Genomic DNA, 17,271 nt, shown 5'->3' with positions numbered 1-17,271 from the left:
ATGATATATGTTAACTATGTGCCTTATGCCTTAAGTATTGGCTGGGTTTGTGAACTCCGTCCAAGTTCATTTAACATGTGACTAAGAACATGTGAAGAAAACAAGATATGAGACACAAAGTGTCTAGACAAAGTGGTGGTATGTGCCCCTCATTTTTTTTCATTAAATATCCTATCTCTATTTTCATTGAAAAGCTTTCACATACATTTGGAAAGTTCTCCCACTTTTTCAAGAAAGAAAGAAAAAACCTGAGGCTCAATTCTCACTTCATACCCATGTAATATATAGGATTCGGCAATCCCTGCATTAAAAAACGGTCTCTAATTTCTTTATAATCAGTGATGGCCACAGAGGTGTGAGCTCAGAAACCGAGCTCCAGGCACTAAACATTGGCCCAAACAGGGAGCTCTCCCTAGATGCCCCCCACCCAGCCTCTGGACCCGCACCGGACCGCCGAAGTAGTGGGAGCAGCCTGACTCGTGAAGGAAGACAGGGAACATCGCCGCATCATACACCAAGGTGATCGGCTCTCCTCTGCCCTCTCCCGACCCCAGGACACCCTCTTACCGGAACCGACGAAGCCAGAATCCACCTGAGCGCCAGTACCTGCTGCTACGGGACGCCCTCCATTCTTCTTCTTCTGATCCAGGGAATTCAAATTGGTGCGCGAACCTCGAGCACAGCTCTCCGCCTCGCCTGCTTCTAAGATGGCCGACAGACAAGACTCTCCGATCGAGTAACTACAGCAACTACCAACTTGCAGGGCTCTCAGTCAGAGGCTCAGGTGAGTCGCGCCAGCACTGACCCTCGGCGACCTGACTCCTGCCTCTGACACACCCCCAAGCGGCCCCCACAAAAAGTTGAGCCCCCAATTCCTCTCCGCTTCCCCACCTGACCCAAAAATGGCAGCCGAGCTGAGGTGTCCCAACCAGTAAATACCAGGCTGCACCCTCGCCAGGAGACCATCGTGAATCCTGTTAACAATCGCGAGCTGCTCCCTCCACTGAGCCCTGGTGACTGCTTTTTGCTTGACACGCACCCTGAGCCTCCCTCACCCGGGCGATAAGACCTGCCTGACTTTAAAATAGCAGCCCGCCAAAGTCTATCCCACCTGGTTGCTATTAGCCTCTCTCTGTGGATTAGTTCGTGGCACTGTCGCGCCACCACCTGTTCTTGAGACCTCCTCCCGCCTTTGATCCTCTTTCCCCCAGCTGCTCCTGCTACAAATCCGGAATAAGAAAAACAAACCCTTCCTGACCAAAAAATGGCTGCTAGCAAAGACCTCTCCATTTAAAGCTGCCAACCTCAACGCTTCCGTGAGTTTCTCCGATTTCTAGCAAAGGATATTGCGCCTGTTCGCCCCCCAGCAACTGCCTATCGGTCCCTGCCAGCTCTCCTTAGATTTCCACACCATCGTCTGCCCAGATAGCTCCCCTAGCTAGCACCGTCGAGCCACACTGCGCTAGAGGCTGCATCTTTACCCCGCCACTACTCCCAGCTGCCCAGTCCTCCCCATACCAGCTCCACCCCGCAACGGTTTCCTCCTCACTCCCCTGGTCTCTAACCAACCCTCCTGAAATTAGACACTATCCTCACTCGGCCCTCCCTCTCTGCCCAGCTAGAATGCCCCCCTCAGCTCCTCCTTTCCTTAACCCGCACTCCTCGCCCTACATAAAACAGCACAGCCTCAACTCCTTCTTGATCTCCTTCCCGCCCTTCCTCTCTCTGAAATCCCCAAAAAAACGTTTAAACACAAACTACTCAGACAATTCCCGGAATCCCTCTTTGCCGAACTATACCACTCCTCCGCCCTAGGTCAATTAAAAATGGACCTCATATTCCACACTTCCAGACCCTCCTACTGGATATCAGTCCTGCGAGTCAGATGCCAAATCACCAACACGTCCCATAGCTGCAAACTATCCTTTTACGCCCCCTCCTACCTACCACTCTGTGGGCTCACATCGGTGACCATCTTCTCTAAGGGCACAGTCCTGATCCAAGCCAACAATGCCAACCTGGAAACTTTTGACCTCCTCTTTCCCTCGCTTTGTTCCATCAGCCCCCCCCACTCCCCCCACTTGTTGCCTAGAAAACCAATCCCCCCCTAAGGAACTCCCACCTCTCTCCTCCTCCAGCTACCCCATCCTCAGAAGCGCACTCTCTGACCTCCGGAAATCCCCCTCTCTCCACCAATGCGGCCCCCCCCTGCTTTACCTCTCCCCCCTGATCTTCCTCCGGCTCAGAACCCACAAAATCCCCCGCTGGGTCCCCACATCCCACTCCACAAGCCTCACCCCCCCCCACTAACAAGAACAACAGGCCATCTCTCCCCGATCCCCATTCCCTCTCCATACCCCAACCCATCCCTTTCACTAACAACAAAAGTCATCCTAATTCCCCCAGCGCTCCCCCGCACCGAAGAGATCCCCCCCAAATGGCTCCCCACCCCTCGTCAAAAAGAGACTGATTGCCGCCTCGCCAACATTGAACGCCTGCTCTCCTCCTTACTTCAGGGCATGAGTCTCATCCTTTCTAACCTCCCGTCATCCCCCTCAACTCCTCCCCCTGCCCCCATCCCACACACTCCCATGGCCTCCAAACTCCCCACCCCAAGCAGTCAGCTCACCCTTCCCTCCCCCAGGCTCCTAGACCAAGGAGGACTGAAGAAGCCTTGTCCCCAGAGGAAGTGATCGAGCTGGCCTCCTCCTACCTCTCCCCCGTCCTATACTCCGCAATCCATGTAATCACCGGGACCCGAATCAAATCTTCTGTCCTGAAACCCCTCAGACCTCCCTCCTCTCTCACCACCATCCCCTTGGAACAAATGAATGGGTCCCACCGGACTAACTGCATGCTCATAAACTGCAGGTCTGCCTCGACCAACACCAATCTGGTTTCAGAAAAGGATACAGCACCGAAACTGCAATCCTCAACATCATGGACGACATCTTAAACTCCCTCGACTCTGGCCACTGCTGTCTCGTCATCCTCCTAGGCTTGTCTGCTGCATTTGACACTGTACACCACAGTTTTCTCATCAAAGCTCTCAATGAATGGGCTGGCACAGAGAAAGTGGTTCTCCTCCTTCTTCCAAAACCGCTAACAAAGAGTAAAAATCAAATCCTTTGCCTCCGAACTCGTTCCCGTCAACAGAGGAGTTCCTCAAGGCTCCATTCTCTCCCCCCAACTGTTCAACATATATATGGAACCTCTCACCTCCATTCTGAAAAAAGTGAATATCCCCTTTCATCTCTATGCAGATGATACACAGATCTACATGGAAACCTCCTCCCTCCACGACATTCAAAGACTTAACAATACCCTCAATGAAGTCCAAGAATGGCTAGCAAAGAACCACCTCAAACTCAATCAGGGCAAAACCGAGATCCTCCTCATCTATAACAAAGAAGAAAACCCGCAAATCTACGAATGGTTGAAAGCTATTGATGCCCTCAACGGAAATCTCACCCTGGCTCCCTCGGTCAAATCACTGGGAATCACCCTTGACCACAAACTCTCCATGTCCAATCACATCAAGAACTCCGCCAAGAGCGCCTTCCTCAATCAGAAGCTCCTTAACAAAATCAAACCCCACATCCCCTCCTCCGACCTCAAGCAAGCAACCCAAGCCCTGGTGTTGTCCAGACTGGACTATGGGAACGCAGTTCTCTCCGGGACTGCTCGCTCTCACATAGCCCCGCTCAAAACCACCCTCAATGCTGCAGCCAGAATGGTCACCGGAATCAAGAAATTTGACCACATTTCTCCCGCGCTCAGAGATCTGAAATGGTTACCAGTTGAAATGCGAGCCAGTTTCAGAACGGCCTGCCTCACACAAAGCCCTGCACACAGGGAAACCAGAATACTTAGCCTCCAAACTCAAGAAAGCCGGCCAAGCAAGAAACCTCAGGAGTTCCAACTCTCACCTCCTCATTCCCTTAAAAACGCGTAAACAAAAGACTGCTGCCCGCTCTTTTGCAGGAAACGCCCCAAAAATCTGGAACGCCATCCCAATCAACATCAGAACCACCCGCTCCTTTCCAAAATTCAAAAGCCTCCTTAAAACTCTTTACCTGAACCGCGCCTTCCCGAACGCAATTACGTGATGCTCTTGCCTCCTCCTGGCTGGCTCCCGTCAGTGCTCCCTCAACAGGTAGCCACCAGTCATCGCACAGCCACTTCCTACCTCTTCCATCCTCAGCCCCCCCGGCTGACACCACGAAACGAACTTCACCACCAGTCGTGCCTTCCTAGGACTTTGATACTACCTCCTGACCCCTCCTCCTCTATGCCTGGCCTGAGGCTCCCTCATCTCCTCTACCTCAATCAGCTCACCGCAAAGACCCAAGAGAACTGTAAAGCCTCCTTTTGAACTTTTTCTCCCTCAATCGGCCTCCCTCTGACACTCAGCTGAACTCTGTAATGCTTCCATTTGAACTTTTTCTGTATCTCTCTTTCCTTGCCTTTACCATGCATTTTTATCTCCTCCTCATCTTGTTGTAAAGCGCTCCGATACCCTCGGGTCTGGCCAGCGCTATAGAAAACTTCCCAAAAAAAGAAAAACTAAACTTGTGACACACCCAGTCACCTATATAAAGAAATGACATCAGAACTCAACTGTAATAACTTATTTTACTTGAGTGCTGAGGTCACAATGCCAGGAGCCGAGGGACTAGGCAAGTTCGGTCACAGAGCATAATTAAAGCACGTTTAAAGCATAAAAACTAAACGCTGCTTTTCTTTCTTGTGCTCCACATTAACAGGGAGAAAGGAGATAGTTATGGAAACAGGCTTATTTTTGGGACTCCTTAGGTAATTATAGAGAAGTTAGACTCTATCTGCATGTTTCTACCCAATCCAAGTGACTCCGCCTTTTTTTCTATAAACAAAAAAATCTAACTTGCAGTAAGACAGTTATAATATCTTTGTGCAACAAATATCTAACAGCTTTTTGACACATTTAATTTTGCACTAGAGATTCTATTTGTATTCTTTATGTTTGGAAACATGCTCTCTTTAATATGAAAGAGCTTCGCATCAAATATTTCAGTGGTTTGTGGGAAAGGTGATGGTGTGGCCACTGTATTATAAGGAATAATATATCCCCTGCTGTACATTATAAGGATATTGCAAATCCCCTCTATGTTACATAACCTCATTCCTCCATATGGTCATGGAAACTACTCGGTGACTTGCAATAGCCTTATAATGTACAACAGGGGGTACTTTAATCCATATCTAATACAGTTGCCTAGTTTGCTCAGGCTTATACCTAGTATGACTGACTTCTCACCAAAATAGAACACGTATTACAACAGGATTTCAATAGAGAGCATTAACAGTTCCTTTGCACTCCATCACAATAAGACCGCCAAGACTGATGTTGGTGATCGATATATTATGAATGTTATACATGGCAATCCCAACCTATTCTTACAAATAGATACAGATTTAGATTGACCAACTATGATGTTTATACATTTTGTAAAAATGGTTGAACTTTTTTAAACAATCAGACAAGCCTCCTAATATGTCCGCGAAGTGGTTCCACCTGGCATTTATGTGCCCTAACCAAGGTGGCCATTTCTATTGTGCACACATGTTGACAAGATGTGTGAAGACCAAGCCTTTGGAGTAACGACATGGACAGTCTCTACACTGAACCCCCATTGCCCAGGATGATTTCTCGTAAAGAGCTTCTAAGCCAAATCATGATGCCTGATCTGTAGAGGACCTCAAATGTATTTGCTTCAATCTGATTCTAATCATTTTGCTTTAGGACTGAAAGTTCTCCTAGCTTCAGTACCTGACACTTTGATGGGTAACTCACTCTATACCCAAGTAAAGATAGTATTCCTGTTAAACTTTGTCAATAAAGAATGTTTTTTGCATGGCTACTAAATATTAAGGGATAATACTTACTTCACATTAATTAAAGTTTAGGATACTATTAACAGCTATTGGGAAAAGACTATGATATACACAGTTTAATAGTGATCAACTGCACAAAACGAATTTTACTACTGCCTTCATGATTGACAAGTTACTGCATGATATACCGCATTCAATTGCACTTCAGATTTAAGATTCACACAATATATTATAGTTCAATTAGTATGTGTTTCACCTGCCTCATATCAGATTCAATTCCAACTTTTATTTGTAAAATCTGTTTAATGCCCAGGTGTACGTCTGTGTTTCACATTTATTTGACTTGCAGTGCTACTGATTCACTGTACACCTTATAGCTACTTAAAATGGGCCAATTTTAACCAACCCGTGGAAACTGGGGTTTTGTTTGCTTTTTTCACTTCTCTTTTACTCACTACAACAACCCTGAAAAAGCTTATAGTGCTACATAGTAAGCAAACAATGGTCGCCAGTACTCTACAACCATATTTGTGTCATAAAAGCGTTTTCTTCTTTGTATTACACTACGTTGGGACGTGCACTCACACCAAAGTTATGATTGTATAAATAAAAGGTGTGCCGCAGCTTCTATTTCAAAAAGCTCAAGTCAAACTTTTGCAGGGCACTGAAAAGGCAATTCATTTGGTAGATCAAAAAATTAGTAGCAGTTTATATGGATATAATGATTATGAGCCACATCTAAATACAATACCCAAAAGCACACAGAGGAACAAAAGATCACAGAGATAAAAATGAAACCAACTTGCATTAGCAGATAGGAACTGGGTCAGACAAATCAGAGAACATGTTCTTCTGTGAACAAGGTACTGTTTAACAAATTATTTTAGTTCCATAGTATACTGCACCCGGAAACAGGTTACTGGTGCCTTAACGTAAGAAAAGGGGGACTAGGAGAAAGTAGTTAATTGCCCTGATAACAATGGCATGTTGAAGCTGATGACGTTGTTTAACCTGTATGGGGCAGGATAAAGAAAAATAGTACATCTTCTCTAATGAGAGGGGGTAGAGACCCCTCGACAGAATCAATGGAACTGTAATCAGGAATATAAATCCGCAAGAAACCACTAAATTGGAGTAAAGAGGTGAAATACCGAAGATATCAGTGAAACATGTACAAGAATGGTAAAAAGAACCAAAAAATGATACAAATGTACAAGCCTTTGGAGAAAAACAAACTAATGACGTAGCATGATTTCTGGGAAGCATTTGAATAATAAAAAATAAAAAAGAAAAACTGTTTATGTAAATATTAGAATGTTATCCCAACGGTGTAATCTGCTTCTGAAATAATAGTATGTTTAGAACCTACAACACAAGTAGGTTTCTTTTGCAGAGACTTCATAAGAAACTGCATATATTGCTCTAAGTTACTTTTTAAACCTTGAATTTGGGGGATCACCACAACAAATCTTGCTAGGAACTGAATCTTTTTCTGCCTTGCCTGTTAAACTGCGCATGAGCAGACCTAAAAAAACTAAAGATTACCAATCCTACATTGACTCAAAATCAATCTATACTACCTACAATCTTTATTACAACACATTCCACTCACAAGGAGTGTCCAAACACTAAAGGTACCTGCGGACCAGCTCCTCCACCTTTCGCTATCATATGCCATTTAGTGAATCACGATTCCTGCAGTTTCAAAGGGGTAACAAATGGTCATCTATATCTTTAGCTCTAAAAATTTGAAACGTAATTGACCTAACAAACACAACACTAATATGGTGGCAAACCTTGTCCTCTGAGATGCTTAGCAATGATAAAAGTGAGGTCTTATATATATATATATTTTTTTTTCTTATATCTTTTTTTAAAATATTTTTTATTTGCATCAAATGAACACAAAGAAAAAAAAAAATCAAGATAGACAAAATCCATCTACACAGATTTCAGTAGAGTCAAAGGAAAAACATTAAACATTTCATTAGTCATAAGCAGTAAAGAGATCATACAGAATAGAAAACAAGCATTGGAAATGCAATAGGTCTCGCAATAACGCGAGTCTGAACTATTAGCATTGTAAATGATAATGCCCTTTATTTTTGCGTTCTGGTTTTTGGAACATAAATAAAAGGCTTTGTCATTTACAAGGCCTATAGCTTAAATTTGCGTTAAAACGAGACCTATTGCATTGCAATGGTGGTGGTGCTGCTGAGTTTTCTCAGAATCTGCACTCTGAATCTGCACCCACAATCTGCACCCACAATGTGTGAGTGGCGTTGCGTGGGTGAGTGGCGTTGCGTGGGTGAGTGGCGTTGCGTGGGTGAGTGGGGTTGCGTGGATGAGTGGGGTTGCGTGGATGAGTGGGGTTGCGTGGATGAGTGGGGTTGCGTGGATGAGTGGGGTTGCGTTGCTTGGGTGAGTGGTGTTGCTTGGGTGAGTGGCGTTGCGTGGGTGAGTGTGGTGTTGCGTGGATGATAGTGGGCTTGCGTGGGTGTGAGTGACGTTGCGTGTCTGTAAGTGTTGCTGTGTGGGTGAAAGTGGCACAGAGCCTTTGATGTGGCCTGGCGCAGGAGAAATGCTGCTGCTGCTAATTAAATACAAGAGTGGCCGGGAAGCGGCCGGGAAACACAAGTACGGCCGGCCACATAATTAGGGGAGGAGAAGCCGCACAGCACACGCTGGGAGAAGCCCTTTGATGTGCTGTGCGGCCGCGATGCGCGCTCTGTGCTGGGGGAGGGCCATTAGCCTGAACTCGCGGCAAGATCAAACGAAGGGTGGGAGGGACATTGAGGAACAAATGGCCATGAAAGTGTATGGGCCAAAAGCGCGTGCCTGTGGCCACGTGCACTCGAAGAAAACGCCACGAAAAAAAGCGGTGGTTTCACAATCAGTTCGAGCACTTGAATTCTCGCCATTTCCCATTCCTTCAGAATGGTAAAGGCGAGACCTAAAAATAGATAATAGAGAAAACGGTAATGAATATGCTACTTACCAGTATGCATCTGTTCTTGGCATGTAGGGCTGCTAACATTCATATCTATAGCATAGATCGCCGCCTAGTGTTGGGTCCGGTTGATTGCACATTGTTGTCCTGGAAGAGTCTTCGAAGTATTACGAGATAGGTGGCTCCTCCCCTGGACTACAGTGCGCATGGGCATCGACTCCATCCCCAGATTGTTTTTAGCCATTGTGGCAAGGATGGAGTGTAATCGTGTAAGTGATGGCCATGCTAGAGATTAAATGCAAGAAAAGTCTGCAGCCGCTACGGGCGCCGGGATGAATGTTAGCAGCCCTACATGCCAAGAACAGATGCATACTGGTAAGTAGCATTTTCAGCTCGAGGCACGTGGCCTGCTAAATTCATATCTATAGCATAGAATACATAGCAGTCCCTCCACGAACGGCAGCCGCCCGTGCCAGCTGCAGAAGTCTGAAAAAGTGTTTTAAGAACAGCCTGTCCTACAGCTGCCTGCTGTTTGGAATGCACATCCACACAGTAATGTTTGGTAAACGTATGTGGTGTAGACCATGTGGCTGCCCTACAAATGTCTTCCAAAGGAATGTTACCTAGGAATGCCATGGAGGCCCCCAACTTGCGTGTGGAGTGTGCCCTGGGGGGGACCGTTAAAGTGCGCTTAGCCTTCTGATAGCAAATCTGAATACACTTAACGAGCCACCTGGCTATTCCTGCTTTGGAAATGGGGTTGCCTTTATGCTGGGCTGAGAAGGCAACAAAGAGTTGCTGTGTCTTTCTAAAATGTTGTGTTCTGTAAATATAGTACATTAGCGCTCTTTTGACATCAAGCGTATGGAGCATTCTTTCTGCTACTGTTTCTGGGTTTGGAAAGAATGCGGGCAGTTCGATGGTTTGATTGACATGAAACTGCGACACCACCTTCGGAAGAAACTTGGGGTTAGTGCGCAGCACCACCCTGTTTGAATGAATTTGTATAAATGGCTCTTGAATTGTGAGCGCCTGTAGCTCACTAACACGTCTTAGAGACGTGATGGCAATGAGAAAAGCCACTTTCCATGTTAGGAACTGAATCTCACATGAATGCAGAGGTTCAAAAGGGGGACCCATTAATCTGGTGAGTACCACATTGAGGTTCCACACAGGAGCTGGCGGGGTCCTGGGAGGGATGACCCGCTTCAGCAATTCGAGAAATGCTTTAATGGCAGGCGTCCTGAAGACAGAGAGATGCTGCCTGTTTTGGAGATAAGCCGCTATGGCGGATAAGTGTATCCGAATGGAAGCGTATGCTAGATTGCATTTGTAAAGATGCAACAAATAGCAGATGATATTAGGAATGGATGCATCGAGCGGGTTGATATTGTGCTCTGTACAGTAGATGACAAACCGCTTCCATTTCGCTGCATAGTAAGCTCTGGTGGTGGGATTTCTTGCCTCCCGGATGATGTCCATGCATTCAGGGGGCAAATTAAGGTAGCCAAACTCTAAGACCTCAGGTGCCAGATCGCCAGATTGAGCTGCTGCGGATCTGGATGCTGAATGTCGCCATGGTTCTGCGTCAAGAGCCTGGGTGTGAGGTGCAGCCTTTGATGCGGTACCACGGAGAGTTCTAGAAACGTGGTGTACCATGGTTGGCGTGCCCACGTTGGAGCAACCAGGATGAGAGTCATCGAGTGCTGCTTTAGCTTTCTTGCCACCAGCGGGATGAGAGGTGCTGGGGGAAAAGCGTACGCAAATTTGCCTGACCAGTTCATCCATATCGCATTGCCCTGCGACTGTGGGCGAGGGAACCTGGCGGCATAGCTGTGGCATTTTGCGTTTTCCCTTGTGGCAAACAGGTCTATCTCTGGATGACCCCACTGCTGGAAGTACGGGCGGAGCACTGATGGGTGTAACTCCCACTCGTGCATCTGGTGGCTGTACCTGCTGAGCAGATCCGCCATCTGATTGTCCTTGCCCGGGAGGTGTTCCGCCATGAGGAAGATGTTCCTTTGAATGGCCCACTTCCACATGCTCTGAGCCAGATGAGACAACTGTGGAGAGTGCGTACATCCCTGCTTTTGAATGTAGTACATGGCTGTCATGTTGTCCGTCCGGATCAACACGACCTTGTTGCACAGATGTACTTTGAAGGACTTGAGAGCCATGAAGATTGCCATCAGTTCCAAGTAGTTGATGTGCATCTTCTTTTGTTGCGTCGTCCATAGTCCCTGCACTGTGTAGTGGAGCACATGAGCCCCCCATCCCTGGAGAGATGCGTCCGTCGTCAGTGTAATCTGTGGCACAGGCTCTTGGAACGGTCGGCCCTTGCAAAGGTTGTGTGGATTCCACCAATGCAGAGAGCTGTATGCCCGACCCGTCACCAACACTAGGTCGTTCAACTGTCCTTGAGCCCGAGTCCACTGATGCGCTAAGCATTCTTGGAGCGGACACATATGCAACCTGGCGTGCGGGACTATGAAGATGCAGGAGGCCATCATGCCTATCAACTGCATGAACACTCTCGCTGGGAGTGAGTGTTGCGGCCTGAACCTCTGGAGTAGCGACTGGATGTTGTCGATCCTCGCTGGGTTTGGCTGAGCTGTGGCAGCCAGAGTATTTATCGTCGAGTCCAAATATTGCCACACATGGGCTGGCTGAAGGTGCGACTTTGGGTAGTTTAGTGAAAATCCTAGACTGTGAAGGAGGTGAATGGTGTGAGACATATCTGCGGCGCACTTGGGCTGACTTTGCCTGAACGAGCCAGTCGTCCAGATAAGGGTAGACATGTATACTCTGTCTCCGGAGGTGCGCCGCCACTGTCGCCAGACATTTCGTGAACACTCTGGGAGCAGTGGTCACTCCGAAGGGGAGGACCTTGAACTGGTAATGCCGGTTTTGGATGGTGAACTTGAGGTATTTTCTGTGGGATGGGTGGAGTGGTATGTGAAAGTAAGCGTCCTTGAGGTCCAAGGTTGCGAGGAAGTCTCCCCGTTGTAACAAGGGAAGAACCTGCCTCAGTGTCAACATGTGGAAGTGTTCTGAAAGAATGTACTGGTTCAAGGGGCGTAGGTCTAGAATCGGTCTGAGTGAGCCGTCCTTTTTTGGGATTAAAAAGTACAGGGAATAAACCCCTGTGCCTTCTTCCTCCACTGGCACAAGCTCTATTGCGCCTTTTTGCAGCATCACCAGAACCACCTGCTGCAATAAGTGCAAGTGCTCTGCTGACATAGGCGTGTGTTTTGGGGGTATGTTTGGTGGAGTGGATGTCAGCTCCAAACAATAGCCGAACTGGATAAGTTTCCTGACCCACTTGTCTGTGGTGATGGACTTCCAGACTGGCAGGAACTGTTGGAGTCTCCCCCCGACAGGTGTTGGATGGTCGGGGGGCAGTGACAGGGAGTCACTGTTTGTTGGTGGCAGAGGAACGGGAACTGTTGTTGCCTCTGCCTCTACCCTTGGCACTGTTTCCTCTGTATCCACCTCTGCCCTGCTTGCTGTAGGAGGATTGCGCACCATTTTTATTGAATGGCGTCTGCTGCGACATGTGCCCTCTGCTAACACCTCGATTGCCTGAGCGACGAAAAGTGTTCCCTCTAAATTGTTGTGACTGGAGAGCCCCCATGGACTTGGCAGTCTCGGTATCTTTTTTGATCTTCTCCAGGGTGGTGTCCACCTCTGGACCAAATAACCTGTCTGGATTAACAGGCTGGTTGAGGATAGTAGTCTGTATCTCTGGCTTGAATCCCGAGATGCGGAGCCATGCCTGACGCCTCAACATTACACTAGTGTTGATTGCTCTCACTGCCGTGTCCGCAACGTCTAGCGCACACTTTATAGCAGCGTTGGAGATGAGCTTACCCTCCTGGATAAGCATTTCAGCTCCCTCTTTAAACTGGTCTGGGAGGTGTTGTAACAGCTGCTCTAGGGTGTCATAGTGTGCCCTATCGTATCTGGCCAACAGAGCCTGCGTGTTTCAAATGCGCCAGATGTTGGCCGCCTGAGCTGCTACCCTCTTCCCAGATGCCTCCAGCACTTTTGACTCTTTGTCTGGGGGAGGAGCTTCACCCGTGGTTTGTGAGTTTGCCCTCTTGCGGGCATTAGAGACCACCAAAGAGTCCAAAGGCAACTGGCCCCTTATGTAGGTCGGGTCGCCAGGTGCCGGTCTGTATTTCTTCTCTATTCTTGGGTTGACAACCCTTGATCTTGTGCGTTCCTTGAAAATGTCTGCCGCATGCTTAAGGACCCCTTTCAACATTGGGAGAGCCTTGACAGTTTTTTCAGCAGTAGAGAAAGTGTCAAAAAGGAAGTCCACCTCCACGGGGTCAGCATGCATTTCCACTTTATGGTTTGTAGCTGCCCTTTCAATCAAGGCATTAAATGCCGCAGAATCTTCAGTGGGAGACTGCTTGACGTTATAAACCGGAGGATCATGGACCGTTTGCTGGTTCCCTTGATCACCTGTGTCCATCCATGAGTCCTGTTGCTCATCAGGCTCTGTATTTGCAGGAAAATTGTACTCCTCATCCTGCTCCCCTTCATCCCCATCAGAGTATGTGGGTGAAGGTGTTGCACTCCTCCTAGGCTGTGGAAGAATCTGTTCAACCAGTACTGGTGTTTCTGGTGCAGGTTTCTTGCGTTTTAGAGGAATTGTAAACGACTGCAAAGGCTGTGAAGTTATTTTCCTCTTGTATAGCGTGAGCTTCCCGGTGTCGGCATCGATGAAATGCTCCCACCGTTCTTCAATTAAAGGATGTCGATGACTTAAAGTCCCAGCCGGGTGAGTTGACTTCGACAGTGTCCTTGGGCACCGACCGTGGTGCAAAGGCCTTCGGCGCCACCTTAGGCGGTAACGTGTAGAGGATCGGCGTTGAGGTGGTTTTCGGTGGGTCAGCCGGCTTCGGTGCGGAAGGAGTCTTCGGTTCCGATGCCAAAGCCTTGTCCTTAAGTAGCTTGAGGGAGTCCGAGACCTGCTTCGTAAATGAAGCGGATGGTTTCGTCGACCCGACCGATGTCTTCGGTCCGCCCCCAGGGGAAGACCCGAGCGTCGATGACTTCTGTGTGTCTGGTCGAGGCGCAGGAGCACCCTTGACTGGTGCGTTTCGATCACTGTCCACGGCCGCAGACGTCGATGCCGACTGCTTCGGAACGACAGGTTTTCCTTTTGGTGTCATGACCCCAGACCTTGGCTCTGCGCCCTTGACTGACTTTGCCTCGACGGGCCCCTTGGTCTTCGGCTCGACAGACTTTCCCGCTGTAGGCTCGACAGCCTTCTTGGATGTTGGCTTGTCCGCCTTGGTTGACACCGGCTCGCCGGCCTTCTTCGAGCTTGGCTCTTTGACCACCTTCGGCACCTTTGCCTGGTCGACAGTTTTCATTGGCTTGGAGGCCCCTGTTGGAGCAGACGTTTTCGATGGCGTTTCGGCCATCTTTGGTTTCGTCGATACCGAGGGTTTCAGTTTCGGTTTCGATTTCAATAATGGCGGCTCCGCGGAGGTGTCCGTAGCCGGGCCGGAAGGCGGGCCCGTGGATCGAGGTGTAAGGTCTTGGGTAAGGCCGTGTGGCGATCCCGTGACCTGAGCCTTTGTAAGAGTACGAACGGGGCATAGCTCTTCCTCTGAGCTATCTTCCATGGCAAATGTCAAGCATGACCCTTAATTGAGTGACGTCCCCTAGTCACAGCAAAGTCCCAAATCTTGGGTTAACAAATTAAAAAAGTTCCAAAGAAAACAGTTCAAATTAGGTGAAGATTCAAAATGCGTTCATTCGCATTGTAACGTTTGTGGAATTAATTCACAACAGCATTCAAAATAATCCAGTCTTTGAATTAGTACTTTATTTTCCAAATCAATACTTTGTTGTCCAATGCATTTCGGCTAGGGTAGCCTTCATCGGGGACCGGATTCTACAAATTAAATGATCACAATCAGTGTACATTAGGGACCAATTCTCAAGTGCATTCTCAAATACATTCTCAAATGAATCTCAAATTATCAGGTAAAGTTGCATTTATCAATTGAATGAATGAAATGTACATGTAGCCAAAACTAAAAAAACGAAAAAACGATGATTTTAACCCTCCACCACAGTGAACTTTCGAAATGCGTGCGCACTCTTCTCATTGAACCCGAAAGGATTTTAATACTCACTTCGTGAAGCAATGTGTGATCTCTTAGTTAGAATCCCCGCTCACGGGCAAACACGGTATATTCAACCGGCATGTCGGAAACAGTTAGTCCTCTGTTTGGTAAACAGTGAAAGTGGACTTATGCTTATCGTGTTATAGCGGCCATATTGAAATGGTAAACCGGATCCTAGATAACTTATGGCAAGGAATATACCTGAACGTGGTGTATTGTGTGTAACACTTGGTAATATGCAAAGGTAATTATGTAAGCTTAGAGGAGGTGGATATAATCGCAAGTCTGTGAGAAATCTGTTAAACCTCCTGAAGTTAATGAAAAGTGAAAACAGACTAAAATGACTCTGGCTTTTCGGGGATTCAAAAGGAAATACATTCTACTCATCTCAATTGTGTGAGGAAAGTTAAACAAAATAACAATGATAATAATAATAAAGGTAAATCATCATTCTACACATGAATAATATGTGTTCAATACAAAATGTTCAAATGTGGCAATCAAAAGAAGAAACATCATGCTCAGTATCATATGGTACTTAATAGTGTTCATCATAAGTAACAATTAAACTCAATCCGGTCATTCATCCCGGTGGGTTTTAAAGTTTCCAATTTGAAAATCCAAAAGTTCTCACGTTGCAACAGGTTCTTGTGGTTGTCAATTCCCTCTCGTTTTTTCACTATTTCTAGGACCGTGAACCTCAGTTGGCTAATGTTATGAGAAGCCTCACAAAAGTGGGAAGCAACAGTTGATTTCAATTGTTTGTTGCGAATGTTTGATTTGTGTTCGTATAATCTTGTTTTGATTTTTCTCTCAGTTTTTCCCACGTAGCCCTGACCACAGGGACATTTCAACAGATATATAACGTTCATAGAGTCACAAGTAGCTGACACACGTAGTTTTATTTTGTATCCTTTACTCGGATGGGTGATGATGTTCCCTCTGATGATACAATTACAGTGGCTGCAATTGTGGCAAGGTAATGTGCCATGGAATGTTTGTTCTGTATCATCCAACCTTTGTTTGATCATGTTTCCCAAGTTTATTCCCCTTTGGTAGGCAAATAATGGTGTCTCTTTGAAGATATTGTTAAAGTCAATTTCTTGTGATAGTATTGACCAGTGTCGTTTGATTATACTCTTGAATGTTTTACTCTTGGTCGAGTATTTTGACACAACAACCATTCTGGTGTTTTCCTTTTTAGGTGTTTGAATTAATAAATCATTCCTTTTTTTAGGGCACATCTCTGTTTAGCTTCATCCAATATGTTCTGTGGATAACCTGTTTTTGAATCTTAATTCCATCTCTTGTATTCTCGTTTCTAGTGTCTCAGGGGATGACACAATCCTTTTTACCCTGATCATCTGCGAGTATGGTAGATGTATTTTCAAAGAGTTATTGTGAAAGCTGTTGTGATGTAATAGGTTGTTTCGATCTGTCAATTTACGGTAAACGTCTGTAATGAACTGTGATCCCTTTCTCTGTATTTCTACATCCAAAAATGTAATCTTGTTAGCATCGATTTCCGATGTAAATTGGATGCGCTCATCACGTCTATTGAGTTCATGGATGGCTGCTTTGAGTTCAAGTTCTGATCCAGTCCATATGATGAACATGTCATCTATATATCTCAGGATTAATTTGGTGTTAGATCTCCATGGTTCTTGGTTCAATATGTATTTAGTCTCGAAGCTCTCCATGTACAGGTTTGCATAGGAAGGTGCTGCCGAATTTCCCATGGCAGTCCCAGTCAGCTGTAGGTAAAACTTATCCTTCCATTTGAAATAACTGTAGAAGAGGGTGAAATGGAGTAGTTCCATCAGGAAAACTTTAAAATCCAGATCTATGTCTGTGTTAAGCAAGGTCTGTTCAATTGCCTCAATACCATCGTGATGAGGTATCGATGTGTACAAAGATTTAACATCCATACTACATAGTGTAATCTGTTCGTCTTCCTCGATTTTTACCATTCTCAATTTCTCTAAAAACTAACTCCACATAGCACATATGAGTCACCCATGTCACATAAGACATTAGATACGTTTGAAAATCTTGTGAAAATGGAACTATCAAAATTGAGTTATAAAAGAAACTCCAGGCGAAACAATCTCACAAAGAAACAAATGGATGTTCTTCAGAAAATAGCTAAGAACCCACACATCATTTGTCAGAAAGCTGATAAAGGAGGAGCCATAGTTATAATGAACATTTCACACTATGAACAAGAGGTGGAGAATCGCCTAGGAGACGAACAGGTCTACCAACTTTTGGATCATAATCCAACTGATCAATTTGTAA

Source organism: Lissotriton helveticus, chromosome 5_1 (genome assembly GCF_964261635.1).
Source record: "Lissotriton helveticus chromosome 5_1, aLisHel1.1, whole genome shotgun sequence".
Lineage (NCBI taxonomy): Eukaryota > Metazoa > Chordata > Amphibia > Caudata > Salamandridae > Lissotriton > Lissotriton helveticus.
Note: the sequence above shows the minus strand (reverse complement) of the source record.